Source organism: Mastigoproctus giganteus, chromosome 2, assembly GCF_048544385.1.
Source record: "Mastigoproctus giganteus isolate SK-2022 chromosome 2, ASM4854438v1, whole genome shotgun sequence".
NCBI lineage: Eukaryota > Metazoa > Arthropoda > Arachnida > Uropygi > Thelyphonidae > Mastigoproctus > Mastigoproctus giganteus.
This window is the reverse complement of record NC_143576.1, coordinates 252,137,508-252,153,252: the sequence shown is the minus strand read 5'-3', so window position 1 is coordinate 252,153,252 and position 15,745 is coordinate 252,137,508.

The window sequence follows — 15,745 nt, the reverse complement described above, 5'->3', positions numbered from 1 at the left end:
TCTTCAGCTGATTATATGTAGTGATTCTTCATGCATTAATAATCTGAAGATAAAGGAATCACTAGGTGGCAGTGATCACAGTGTGCTGAAGTGGGATTTACTAAAAGAGGTAACTACCATCAGGGGTAAAGGGAAAGGATTTTGCTTTCGTAAAGGCGACTGCAGTGGTCTGAGAGAGAGTATTTAAATCCTATATGGTTGGACCGATTAATGATGTTACCAACAGCAAATTCAAAATGGGAAGCATACAAAGAATTTATCTTGGAAGCTACACGGCTTTACATACCAACTAAGAAAATATTGTTCAAGGTTTAGGCATAAATGGATGTCAGATGAACTAATGAGACATGTGGCAGAGAAGAAAAGTGCATGGGAGGCATATACATTAATGGGTGACATGGAAGCCTATGACAGATATAAGTTGGTCTGTAACCAAGTCACAAAGGAGAATAGGCAAGCAAAGGCAGACTACGAAAAATCTTTAACAAAGGATGCAAAGAAAAACAGCAAAGAGTTCTTTACCTATTTAAATTCAAGAAGGAAAGGGATGAATCAGATTGGTCCACTGGATATTGATGATTCAACAGTTGAGGATCCTGCTCAGGTGGCTAACAAACTAAACGAGTATTTTGCATCTACATTCACGCATGAGGAGTTATTCAGGAAGGAGAATGATGTAGGTAAAGTAAACATTGGCAGTGAGCTGGATGATTTTGTAATAACTGAGAGGAAAGTGGAGGAGAGATTGTTGAGGATAAACATAAAAAAGGCACCTGGGGTGGATGGGATCTATCCAGTTATATTAAAGGAGGCAGCAAAGGAAGTAAGCAAACCCCTAGCCATAATTATGACAGCTTCTTTGGACTCAGGGGAGGTACCCATGGACTGGAGATGTGCAAATGTAACCCCAATTCACAAAGGAGGATCAAAGGCTGACACAAGTAATTATAGACCTGTTAGTTTAACTTCTGTTCCAGGTAAATTAATGGAGGCACTGGTTAAAGAAGCACTGCAGGATCATCTAGACAAGAATTCAGTTATAGCTCGGACACAGCATGGCGTTGTTAAGGGAAAGTCTTGCCTGACCAATTTGATTGGATACCAGGATGTGGTCACAAAGGAACTGGATGCAGGGAATAACTTTGATATCATATATTTGGATCTTAGAAAGGCTTTTGATACTGTTGCACATGGAAGACTGATGAACAAATTGGAGCAGTGTGGCATTGCAAGCAACTTGCTGCTTTGGATAAAGGGATGGTTGAGTGGGGGAAGACAGAGTGGTAATCAATAGACACTGCTCAACGTGGACTAATGTTATTAGTGGAGTTCCTCAGGGTTCAGTGTTGGGTCCGTTGTTGTTTTCGGTGTTTATGAATGATATTGATGATGGGATATCAAGTTTCTATGTCCAAGTTTGCAGATGATACAAAGGTTGGCAGGGTTGTTAAGGACACTACTGACGCTATGCTGCTGCAACAGGATCTGGAAAGGTTGAACAGATGGGCTGAGAGGTGGCAAATGAAGTTTAACATTGACAAATGTAAAGTACTACATATGGGAAACAGTAACCGCAGAGCAACGTATCAACTCTGCGCTACTACACTGACAGTGGTGGAGAATGAAAAGAACATGGGGGTAATTGTGCAGGCAGATATGAAGTTCTCTGAGCAGTGCAGACGACCTGCAAGAGTAGCTCATGGTGTCTTGTCAATGATATACAGGAATTTTTCTAGCAGGGATAAGGAGGTGATTATTCCCTTGTATAAGGCAATGGTTAGGCCACATCTTGAGTACTGTATACAGGTCTGGAGGCCTCATTTCAAGAAGGATGTAGAGCTGCTGGAACGGGTACAGAGAAGGGCAACAAGATTAGTGAATGGAACAAAGGGTTGCTCTTACGAAGAAAGGCTTAAGTTTTGCAAATTACAGAGTCTGGAGACTAGGCACCGGCGAGGTGATCTGATAGAGGTGTATAAGGCTTTGAATGGTTTGAGCATGCTCAATGCCAATGGGATTCTTCATCTTGCTCAGAATAATCACCTCAGAGGGCATAAATTCAAATTGAGGAAGGACGGATGTCGGATAGATGTGCGGAGGTTTGCCTTTGGCCAGCGGGTGGTTGGTTGGTGGAACCGACTTCCATCACTTGTTGTTGAAGTTGATAGCCTAAACAAATTTAAAGCTCAACTGGACAGGTATTTCGAACGAACGGAGGGGTGAAATAGGAGTGGTGTGTGTTTTTTTTTTTTTTTTTTTTTTTTTTTGGCTGATGCTGAATAAGCTTGCTTTCTTGCATCATATGCCTCTACTAATGCTAATGCTAATGCTATACTGCAAAAGGCCAACCCAAGCGTGAACCAAAGTAAGCAGGGAAAGGGATGTGGCGTCCATATACAGAGGAACACCGACTGTCAGTGTCAATAAGCAATAATAGTTGATAGATGGCTCTCATCATACATATAACCACTTAGGTTACGTAACATAAATAATTAGTAAAAACAAATAATTAATACATAACTTGATACGAAAGTTATATAAAGGGATTTCGCAGATAACACTCGTTACTGAAACGTAAATATTCCGTAGATAACACTCGTTACTGAAACATAAATATAGCGTTATAACTGTGTTTGGATACAAGTTTAGGATTTAATTTTGTACAGAAATTGAAATTTTATTGAAAGTAAATCTAAATCATGACTCAAACCAGAGCAGCAAAGCAAAGGGCTCAAGCTAATGGGAATGCTGTGGCCCAGGGGAGAACTGAGGGGGGGCAGTTGTCCTCTGAATCACAGCCTTGTAAGATGCACTATTTGCTTGAGGTTTGCGGAGCAGTCAAGTATGGGACATGATACTGCCATGGGGGATGTCTTTGTGTGTGTGCGATGCAAGGAGTGTAAGGAGATAAGGCGACAACTCAGCGTTGTTATGGGCCTATATGAGAGCTTGAAGGATAGGGTGGATGCCCTCGAAGGATTACAAGTGAGGGGCCCATCAAGCTCTCAGCTGCCCACACCAATGCCAGAGCTTGCACTTGGTCATCGCGGAACACAGCGGCAACCCCCAAGGCAGAATGCGCTGTTCCCAAAGGAACTAGTAGTTGTTGGTGACTCTATTGTCAGGGAAACGGGAAACATGCTTTGTAAAAAGGATAGGTGGAATAGGACCAGGGTATGTCTGCCAGGGGCAAAAGTTGATGACGTTGTAGAGCGGATATCATCTTTTAAGGGCACAAAAGGTGATATAGTTGTACACGTTGGCACTAATGACATTAAGAGTAGGAGACCGGCGGATTTACTTAACAAGTACAGGTCACTGATGAAAAAAACGTGAATTAGGGTTGAAATTGAAAGTGTCTGCAATTCTGCCCAGACACGATAGGAGGGAGTATATGATGAGAGCCCTGTCAATCAATTCGGCCCTGGAAAGATTGTGCAGGGCTCAAGGGGTAGAATTTTTTTCAGCCTGGTCTGTACTTGTTAACAGGAGAGACTGCTTCTACAGGGATGGGATACACTTAAATAGAAAGGGTGCAAGAATGTTTGCTGATGCTATCGAGGCAATGTTAGGTGGGTCGGAAAACTGCTAGATTGGGGGGATACAAGGACTAATAGATTAACAGTAGCCACTGGCAGAGGTGAAAGGAAAGTGATTCTTGCACTGCTTCTATTGGAATGAGCCGCAGCCTGGAAAATAAGATGCAGGATATTTCAGAGACTGCTGGGAATCATTGGGGTACAAGTAAACACATGGGTTGTGTTAGGGTAGCTAAGAAAAAGAACAGGTGCATGTATACTTGTGTGTACACCAATGCTAGGAGTTTAGTAAATAAATTTGATGAATTTGAGGTATTGCTCAAAACATCAAAGGCAGATATTGTGGGGATTTCAGAGACGTGGTGTCACACAGATATAAGAAATGCAGAACTGGAATTTGGGGAGTACAATGTCTACAGAAAGGATAGTCAGGATAGGAAGGGAGGAGGGGTTATGCTATTAGTTAAAAAACACATAAAATCCAAGGAAGTGAAGCCAGTCGACATCGCTGGACAGTGCAGTGTCGAGTCAGTTTGGTGTGACATAAGCATTGGGAGATCAAAATTGAGAGTAGGAGTGTGCTATAGGCCTAATGACTCTGATGAGTATAATAAGAAACTGTTCGGAGAAATAGAGTGGGCCAGTAAATCAGAGAGTCTTATAATGGGGGATTTTAATTTCCCAGATATTGACTGGAATTTGGGGGCTGGTCACTCACACAGTAGCAAGGCTTTTGTGGATTTATTGGATGATTGTTTTCTACATCAGCATGTTCAGGAGGCGACTAGAGGGAGTAATACTCTTGATTTGATTATCAGTAGTGATTCTTCATGCATTAAGAATCTGCAGATAAATGAACCACTTGGTGGCAGTGATCACAGTGTGCTGAAGTGGGAGTTACTCAAAGAGGTAACTACCATTAGGGGTAAAGGGAAGGGGTATTGCTTTCGTAAAGGCGACTACAATGGACTGAGACAGTATTTAAATTCTATACAGTGGGATCAACTGATGATATTGCCAACAGCAAATTCAAAATGGGAAGCATTCAAAGAACTTATCGTGGAAGCTACTAGGCTTTACATACCAACTAAGAAATATTGTTCAAGGTTCAGGCCTAAATGGTTGTCAGATGAACTAATGAGGCATATGGCAGAGAAGAAAAATGCATGGGATACATACAAATTAACACGTGACACGGACGCCTATGATAGATACAAGTTGATCTGTAACCAAGTTACAAAGGAGGTTAGGCAGGCGAAGGCAGATTACGAGAGATCCTTGGCAAGGGATGCGAAGAAAAACAGCAAAGAGTTCTTTACTTATGTAAACTCTAGAAGGAAGGGGATGAATCAGATTGGTCCACTTGAGATCGATGGGTCAACTGTTGATGACCCTGCTCGGGTAGCTAACAAACTAAATGAATATTTTGCATCGACATTCACACATGAGGAGTTATTCAGCGAGGGGAATGCCAGAGGTGTATTCAATTCTAGCAGTAAGCTAGAGAATCTTGTAATAACTGAGAGCAAAGTGGAGGAGAAATTGTTGAAGATAAACACAAGAAAGGCACCTGGGGTGGATGGGATCTATCCAGTTATATTAAAGGAGGCAGCAAAGGAGGTAAGCAAACCCTTAGCCATAATTATGAGAGCTTCCTTGGACTCAGGGGAGGTACCCATTGACTGGAGATGTGCAAATGTGACCCCAATTCACAAAGGGGGATCAAAGGCTGACACAAGTAATTATAGACCTGTGAGTTTAACTTCTGTTCCCGGAAAATTAATGGAGGCACTGGTGAAAGAAGCACTGCAGGATCATCTAGACAAGACTTCAGTTATAGCTAGGACACAGCATGGTTTTGTTAAGGGGAAGTCTTGCCTGACCAATTTGATTGGATACTATGATGCAGTCACAAAAGAACTGGATGCAGGGAATAACTTTGATATTATATACTTGGATCTTAGAAAGGCTTTTGATACTGTTGCACATGGAAGACTGCTGCACAAATTGGAGCAGTGTGGCATTGGAGGCAAGTTGCTGCTATGGATAAAGGGGTGGTTGAGGGGGAGAAGACAGAGAGTGGTAATCAATGGACACTGCTCATCGTGGACTAATGTTATTAGTGGAGTCCCTCAGGGTTCAGTATTGGGGCCTTTATTGTTTTCTGTATTTATAAATGATATTGATGATGGTATATCAGGCTTAATGTCCAAGTTTGCAGACGATACGAAGGTTGGCAGGGTTGTCAAGGACACTACTGACACTATGCTGCTGCAACAGGATTTGGAAAGGTTGAGCAGATGGGCTGAGAGGTGGCAAATGAAGTTTAACATTGACAAATGTAAAGTACTACATATGGGAAACAGCAACCCCAGAGCAGCGTATCAACTCTGTGGTACTACACTGACAGTGGTAGAGAATGAAAGGGACCTGGGGGTGGTGGTGCAGGCAGATATGAAGTTCTCTGAGCAGTGCAGACGAGCTGCAAGAGTAGCTCATGGTGTATTGTCAATGATATATAGGAATTTTTCTAGCAGGGATAAGGAGGTGATTATTCCCTTGTATAAGGCAATGGTCAGGCCACACCTAGAGTACTGTATACAGGCCTGGAGGCCTCATTTCAGGAAGGATGTAGAGCTGCTGGAACGAGTACAGAGAAGGGCAACTAGATTGGTGAATGGGACAAAGGGGTTCTCTTACGAAGAAAGGCTTAAGTTTTGCAAATTACAGTGTCTGGAAACTAGGCACCAGCGGGGTGATCTGATAGAGGTGTACAGAGCCTTGAATGGTTTGAGCATGCTCAATGCTGACGGGATTCTTCCTCTAGCTCAGAATAATCACCTGAGAGGGCATAAATTCAAATTGAGGAAAGACAGATGTAGGATAGATGTGCGGAAATTTGCCTTTAGCCAGCGGGTGGTTGGTGGGTGGAACAGACTTCCATCCCTTGTCGTGGAAGTTGATAGCCTAAATAAGTTTAAGGCTCAGCTGGACAGGTATTTCGAACGAACAGAGGGGTGAAGTGGAAGTGGTTATTTTTATTTATTTATGTTACTTTTTTTTTTTTTTTTTTTTGGCTGATGCTGCATAAGCTTGCTTTCTTGCATCAAATGCCTCTACTAATGCTAATGCTAATGCTAATCATCAGGCGTGGTACCGCTTTGCTTATTTGGAAGCTTGAAGTAATAAAACCCATGTATAGAATCCAGAGCAAAGCTCTGGCAACCCCCATCTCTTCCATCATGTGTTATGAATTAAAACTAAACTATTATATTAGGGTCATCTGGAATGTTAATTCAACTACTCGTGTGTACTGTGTCTGTAAATCGCGTGTATTCCGAATTGATTTGTCTTCGTTGCTGGCCGAAAAACCCCAGTTTTTCCGGAAAAAAAAATTGCTATCTACGCGTGAGGCCGATTAACTCAGCCACGGTTCCTCGCGTCATCGACAGGATTCGAACCTGGTCCTCTTCCATCAGGTGTGGGGGGAGTACGGTGACGGTACCGTTGCTACACGCTCAGGCATGCATTATGAAAGATATCGTTTGAGATTATGACTGCTATCGTGGAGAGATCCGATCTAAAAATGATTTTCACAAACCGCTAGATTATTATTATTATTATTATTATTATTAATAATAATAATAATAATCTAGAGAAACCTTGGATGACTAACGAAATAGAAGAATTAATGGTACAAAGGGATAAATATTTCAGGCAGTATAGAAATTGTTCATCAAAGATAGAACACTATCACAATTATAAAACACTCAGAAATAAATTGACAGGTATGATAAGATAACAAAAAAAACACTTATTACACAACTTTTTATGGATAAGCAGATAACACAAAAGGAAAAATGGAACGTTATAAAAAAGTTAAGTACAAGGAAGAAAAAAACAAGGGGAAACCAAATTAAAACTCTATTAGAACAGTTAGATGGTACAAACAAACAATATGAGGCTGCAAATAGGTTTGCCAAAGCTGTATTATATCTCAACAGATATAATTTACATTATTGCCAAGTTTCCTTTACTAAACAAGAGAGTCTTCCTCAGATAGTAAACTCTTGTGTAGTCTTAACTCTACGGTATACTGAGATTCTTAAGATTATTGAACAGTTAAAGAACAAGAAATCTTATGGACTGGACAGTATTACAGTAACCGAAGTAAAGAGAAACAAAGAGCAATTCTCTGTTCTCTTGGTGGAGCTTATAGCACGGATGTTAGAGTCGGGAAGCTATCCTACAAATTTACTTTCTTTTAAGAAAATTCCTATATATAAAAAGGGACCACCAGATGACTTTTGCAATTACAGACCAAAAACAATACAGTCAGTTATTAATAAGATAATAGAAAATTATATATTTTTCCATATAAGCAAATACTTACATCGATATGGGCTGTTAAACAACTCTATTTTCATATCAGAAGTGCAAGAGCACACGAACATTATTAGAGAACAAGAGAACTTAGTAGACTCTTTTAACTTACATTTAAACAACAGTAACTTCATAATGATTTTATTTATAGATTTGACCAAAGCATATGACTTAATTGATATCCCAATACTGCAACAGAAATTACAGAAATATGGTATTAGGGAAAATCATACAATGTAAAGAGAGGAGTACCGCAGGGCACTCATGCTGGGCCAATCATGTTCAACGTCTTTATAAATGACATATTCGAAGTAATAAAGAACTCCTTTATAAAAATTTATGCAGATGTATATAAGATATAATCTTATATACAATTGGAAAGAACCTGACAAAAATGGCAAAAGATTTACAGCAGAATGTAATACATTTACAAACTTGGTTGCATGATATTAAATTAGCACTCAGCTTTGAAAAGACAAACTTTTTGGTAATTAGACCTCCTCATCAAACCTTGGACATTCATCCCTCCATTAAATTACATAAACATGAATGCCTACACGATCAGAATTTCCAGAATTGCAAATGTCTAACTGTGGAAGAAATTTCAAATCATTGTTATCTTGGGTTATGGATTGACTACAGTCTAAGTTGGGCAATGCATATAACAAATCTGTACAAAAAAATAAGATTTTATGTGTACTTTTTTTTACTACGTTAAGAATAAGTTAAATCTTAGAACAAAAGCTACCTTATATTATGCATTAGTGGACTCCCAACTCAATTATTTAGTAAATGTATGGGCATGAACAAATATAACAGAAATAAGGGTAATAAACAACTTAATTAATAGGATTTTGAAACTTTTAATGGGGGCAAACTCTTGGAATGACCTGAATAAGAGAAGGCAATTTTTGTTAAAATGTAAAATACTGTATCCATTTCAAAAACTGAAGTTAAATTTATTCTTGAAAAATCTTAACACTATTTATGAAGAATAAAATCTGCAATCGAATGGCACACATAATTTAAGGAACCCAAAAGCAATTACTTTGCCTTACCCTAGAGTACTAAATAGATTTGGAGATAGGCACACAATGAATATAATAAACAACTTGCTGGCTAGTGTTGATTTCAGGCTCAGGAGAAGTTATCCATCTCCAAATTAAAATTTCTAATAAGAAAATTCTTGATACTCAATGATACAGTGGATTAAAATTGCTATACAGATAAATTACTATCTCTGTTTACAGTGTGGAATGTCCTATGAGTAGTGTCTTCATTGTCTTTTCTGGTAGTAAAAGAATTTGTATACAAAACTGTTGTAAATGAAGAATTTCAACTTGTTGTCAAGAAATTCACTTTTCTTAACAAGTTCATTTATTGTAAACATATTCTCTTGATCAATAAATTGTATTGTATTATTATTATTATTATTATTATTATTATTATTATTATTATTATTATCTCCCTGATTAGGGGATACTACTCCGTGACGGGTACTGCTACCAAGTACACAGGGTGGTTGTAATGTCTGGTGTTACTGTCGGTCGAGGAACTCTCTGACTATCCTACAGGTGTTCAAGATTGCGAGTTTCTGGAGTTCCTTGTAGGTGTTCTCTGGGAGACCTATTGCTGCTACGCTGCTATGTATAGTCTTTGGTACCATACCGGTGGTTGACACGATGATCGGGATGGTTGATACTTCTTGCATATACCACATCTCCTTGATCTCATGTCTCAGGTTCATGTACTTCCTAATTTTTTCCTCATGGGTTTTCTGGACATTGCTAGTGTTTGGCACCGCTATGTCAATCAGGTAGGTAGCCTTTTCCATCTTGTCCACAAGGGTTATGTCCGGTCTGTTGTACGGGATGGTCTTATCCGTTATTATGGCGCGGTCCCAGTACAGCTTGTGGGTTTGGGTCTGTAATACTGCCTGGGGTTCGTACTTGTATTATGGTACACTTTCCTTGGTTAACTGGTATTTCCTCGCTAGCTTCTGATGTATTATCCTGGCTGCCTGGTCGTGTCTATGAGTGTAATCAGTCTGGGAGAACACCTTGCACCCCGCGGTGATGTCTTGGATCGTTTCTGAGGCCAGGTGGCATCGTCGACATGTGTCATCTGATATTCCGGGCTCCTTTGCGATGTATTTTCTATAGTTTCTGGTGTTGATTACTTGGTCTTGGATGGCCAGAATGAATCCTTCAGTCTCCGGGAAGAGCGTCCCGCTTGTGAGCCATGCATTGAAAGCAATATTATCGATGTGATCTTGATGAATGTCATTGTAGTGTCTGCCATGGAGTGTCTTCTTTGCCCATCTTTCTAACTTCGTTTTTGTACCGTTTGGGCAGGAGGGGGTTTCCTCGCTTAGGTTGAGTGGGGTATACCACTTATCTATCTTCCTTATGGCCTGGTGGAGTGGTGCTGTGTTGTTCTCGAAGTAATCCTTCAAATTAACTATCGCTGTTTTCTGTTGTTATATCAGGTCTATCAGGCCCTTCTTCCCTCTTTCCTAGGTATTGTTATTCTCTCCACTGCTGATTTCGGGTGGTGTTGGCGACTCTTGGTCATCATTGTTCTTGTCTTTCGCATGATATCTTCTAGCTCAATGTTAGTCCAATCTATGACCCCGAATGTGTATGTTAGTACTGGAGCTGCATAGGTGTTTATGGCTTTAACTGTGTTCCCTCCGTTCAATTTTGCTTTCAGCAGACTTCTGAGTCTCTGATGATATTTTTCGGTCAGGCACTTCTTGATTTCTTTGTGTTCTAACTGCTCGGCCTGCATCATCCCTAGGTACCGTATTTCCCCATATATATCAGACGCACCTTAATTTTGGGGCCCGAAATTTGAAAAAAAATGTATTACATAAAGTTATTGAACTCAAATTTTATTCATCATAAAATTCATACAACTCATCACTGTCAAAACTCCCATCCATTAGCTTGTCCTCATCTGTGTCTGATGACGAATCACTGTCTTTATTTATATATTGCCTCATCCTCAGTTCCATCTATGGCATTTGAAATGCCACACTTCTTAAATGACTTGACTTGTTGGTTTCTTCACTCTTCCTGCTGGTGTAAAATTGTCCCCAGAAGACTTCATCCATTGGTTCCATTCGTCTCTCATGGCAGCTTTGAAGGGTTTGTTAATGCTGGCATCAAGTGGTTGGAGCTGGGATGTCAAGCCTCCAGGTATGACGGCAAGTTTTGTTTTTTGCTCTGCAGCAATCTTCTTTGTATTTTTTTGTTGTGTGCCCTAAACTGATCAATCACCAATAGGGCAGGATAGGTTTGCGTAAGAGCCCACCTGGTCTCCTGCTCCAAACTTTCTCAAACCAGATCTTCATCCCATCCTGATCCATCCAACCCTTGTCATTAACGTGGACAATCACTCCTCGAGGAATATCTTCTTTTGGCATTGTTTTGCGTTTGAAAATCAACATAGGAGGCAGCTTGGTTCCCTCGGCACAACAAGGTAGAAGAACTGCATAATGGCTCTTTTCATGTCCACTTGTCTTCACAGTTACAGTTTTCACTCCCTTCTTATCAGTTCTGTTACTTGGGACATCAAATTGAAGGGGGACTTCGTCCATATTTGCAATCTGTCCCAACTCAAACTGATATGTCTTCCGACATTGAATGACAAAACAATGAAATTCAAGGACCTTCTGCTCATAGCTTGCAGGCATCTTTTGGGCAAGTCTGGTGCGTGTACGCATGCTTAGTCCATTTCGTTTCATGAACCTGAAGCACCAATTGTGTCCTCCCTCCTTTGAAATCAGTAACTTCTTTTTCATCAGCAATTCTTCTTGCCTCATGCTGAACCATCTTTGTGGATACAAGCATTCCAATTGCCCTTTGCTCCTCAATCCATATCTTCAATTGCCTCTCTAAATCAGGCATCTAATGGCCTTCTTCTGCCGTGGCGTTTTCAGTAGGGTTTCTTCTTCCCGTAGCCAGTCTCGGATTGTTTTCTCAGTTGGAGGAGGACCAAATTTACGTTCAGCAGCACGATTTCCATTCACTTTTGCAAACTGGATCACTTTTAACTTGAATTCAGCACTGTACGAAAATCTTTTCTGAGCCATTTCTGGGCAGAACGTGGCAAAACATAACCTAATATATCTGTAACATGTGCGAAACAATGAGCGCAAAGACAACAAGCGCGAAAAAGCGGGAAATGCAAGTAAAAAAAAAAATCTACAACCACTGTATAAGACGCATCCAGTTTTTAGACCGCAAATTTTTCGAGAAAAGGTGCGTCTTATACATGGGGAAATACGGTATTTGTAGGTCTCTCCTTCTGTCATAGCTTCGATCTCTTTATCAGTCAGCAACTGGTAGTTTCGGCCAACTAATTTTCCCTGGTGCAGTGTGTGGGTCTTGCATTTTTCTAGACCAAATTCAATCCTGATGTCCTTGCTGAATTCTTCGGTGATCTGGAGTAGTTGGTGGAGTTGCTTCTCGATTGCCGCGTAGAGCTTGATGTCATCCCTGTACATCATGTGGGTGAGGGTGTACAGGTTCTTTCTTCCTTCTTTGAGGTTATATCTTGCTGCCATTAAGCATCGTGGATAGCTGGTTGAGTGCTAGACAGAACCACAGTGGGCTCAGAGCATCTTCCTGAAAGATTCCTCTTCTAATGGCGATTGGCCTGGTTGTGATGTTCTCGACCTTAATGGTGGTACTCCATTTCGCCATTGTTGCTCCTAGGAAGTTTGTCCCTATCGGATTGACCTTGTAGATCTTCAGGGGTCTCTATTAGCCAGCAATGAGGTACGGAGTCGAAGCCCTTGCGGTAATCGATGTAGCCCGTGTATAGGTTGCGGTGCTTCTTGTAGGCTTGCTCCATAACTGCGACATCTATGGTTAATTGCTCCTTGCATCCTTTGCTCCTCCGCTTGCGTCCTTTCTGCTCTTCGGCGATTATATTCTGACTCAAAGTGCTCTGATATCTTCTTGGTTATGCAGCTGGTCAGGATCTTGTACATCGTTGGGAGGCAGGTGATTGGCCTGTATTTCGCCGAGTTTCTTGTATCTCCGTCTTTAGGCTTCAGATATGTGACTCCTTCGGTGAGAAGCTTCGGGATTGTCTCCGGGTGCTTAACGTTCGAGTGAACTGCTCTGCTAGGTGCTTGTGCGTGCAGGTGAGCTTCTTGTACCAGTAGTTGTGGATGTTTATCAATTCCTGGGGTTCGCCAGTTGTGGGTGTTCCTGATCGACTGCTTTAATTCTTCTTCTCGAATCTCCCATTCTCTCATCTTTTGTATGTCCTTGGTTTTCTTCCGTTCTACTTCTATCCAGGCTGCTCTGCTGTTATGTCTTACTTCACTGCTCTAGATATTTCCCCAGAACTCCTCGATCGTCTTCTTCTCGGTTGGTTCATTTCCTGTAGAAGGCTCTTTGGTCCTCATCGAAGATTCGGTTGTTTACTTTCCTCTGGGAGCTCTCTTTGTATCGGGGTAGTCTCTTGGTGAGTGTGAAGAGGTTCTGTTTCAGTGTGTCCAAGAATTCTCCTATTCTCTGATTTTTGGTCTCATGTTTGCTGTGGATGCTGTCTCTCTTGAGGATGCTCTTCACCTTTCCAATCAATTTCTTACTTCTATTACCCTGTTGGAAGTGGATCAACTGACCTATCTTGACTCTTAATTCTTCTATCTTCTGCTGAAGTCTTCTTTGCCAAGATGGTGGTTCCTTCTGTTTTCGGTTCTTCTGCTGCTGATCTCTCGTTTCTTTTCCATTAATCCTGGCAGCTGCTATGGCAGCACAGTAACGGCTGTGTGGATGGCCTCCAGCGTTACACCACTGGTGTCAAGGTAATGTGCCATTATTTGCCGATTGAGGTGGTCTGTTACTCTCCACAGGATTTTATTTGGCTCTGCTTAGGTATCACGTGGGTTCTTGTGGGGTCCATTTCTTTGAATTCTGTTAGGGCCTTCTTCCATTCGTCTTCTATACTGGATAGCATGACTTCATCTCTTTCCACTTCAGCTACTCTGGGTTGTATTTCTTCTTACTGTTCCTCCTCTGGTTCCATGGTATGCTGTTCCTCCTCTGGTTCCATATTTACCATATTCTTTGTGCTTTGTAGCAGATCGCTGACATCCTGCTGGATTTTTTCCAAGATGGCAGGAGCTATTAGGTTCTTCGTGACGATGGTCCTTCTTTGGTTTGCTAATCGCTGTTCGGTGACGTGAATATCCGGGTATCGTTCCAACCACTTGGTATGTAGTCGCGATCTGTACATTGTCATATCGGTCTCTAGCCTGGTTATTTCATAGTATGCTCACATGATGTATACAGGGTGTTTCAGTTAAACGTTTCAGAACTTCTAAGAGGGGGTAGGGTACATCCTGACAACTCGAAATCATATAGCAATGTGGGGTCGGAAATGCTTTCCTGAAGCGGTGTTGTAGTGGGCCAGCCGCACAGCGTTTGTACGCGGAACGATATCCGACGAGGCGTATTCCCAGTCATAATTTCTTTGCAAGACTGCACCAGAGGTTAGCTGAGAGAGGTTCATTTGAAAGAGCTGACAGGGACAGGGTAAGAACAGCACGGACTCCAGCCGTCGAACAGAATGTGCTGCAGCATGTACAGGGGAATCCAAGAACGAGTACACGAAGTCTAGCAAACGCAGTCGGGGTTTCCCATTGCAGCGTCTGGAGGATTCTCCGAGAACAAGACATGCATCCGTTTCACGTGCAGCGTGTCCAGACACAGCAACCGGAGGATTATGCACCTCGTATTGCTTTCTCACAGTGGTACCTTGGAAAATGTGCTACAAATCCCCCTTTTTCCTGCTGAAGTGTTGTTTTCCGATGAGGCATCCTTCACAAGGGAGGAATTTTCAACACGCATAACGACCATATCTGGGCGGTCGAGAACCCGCATGCAATACGACGTCGTGCAGCACAGATTCGATTTTCGGTCAATGTATGGGCCGGTATTATGGGAGATCACCTCATCGGACCTTACCTGGTACCGTGTCGTCTAACCGGACCCTATCTACTTGATCTTTCTGCAGCAAGTATTGGCCACAACTTTTGAGAGATGAACAGATTTCTGCATCGACGCAACAGACAATGTGGTTCCAACACCCCTGCCCCATTATAGCGGAGATGTTCGTAACTACCTGGATGTCACATTTGGTCAACAGTGGATCGGACGTGGTGGTCCCGTGCGTTGGCCTGCTCGGTCACCCGACCTATCATGTCTTGATTTTTATTTCTGGGGTCATATGAAATCGCTAGTTTATGACACCCCTGTTGACAATGCTGAGGAGCTGGTTGCAAGAATCGCAGTAGCTGCCGAAGAAATTCGAAATTCGCCTGGAGTATTCCAGAATGTTCGGATGTCCATGCGTTGGAGATGTGAGGCGTGCATTGTAGCCCGTGGAAGAAACTTCGAACACTTACTTTAATCCATGTACCTTTTGCTTCTTTTCATGTATTATTAAAACGATTTCTCACTTACGGTCTCTTTTCTTTATGGTGCTTCTGTGTACAACACCGCTTCAGGAAAGCATTTCCGACCCCACATTGCTATATGATTTCGAGTTGTCAGGATGTACCCTACCCCTCTTAGAAGTTCTGAAACGTTTAATTGAAACACCCTGTATATTCATTTTAATGCTCCACTTCATGCGTTGGCGTTTTCTTCCTTCCTGGGTGGTCACTAGCGCAGTTGTGCAGGAAACATACAGTTGGTGGGACTGGATAGTCTTGCCCTTCTCTTGTGGTAGCCTTACGGGGGACAGCGCCACTTATTATTATTATTATTATTATTATTATTATTATTATTATTATTATTATC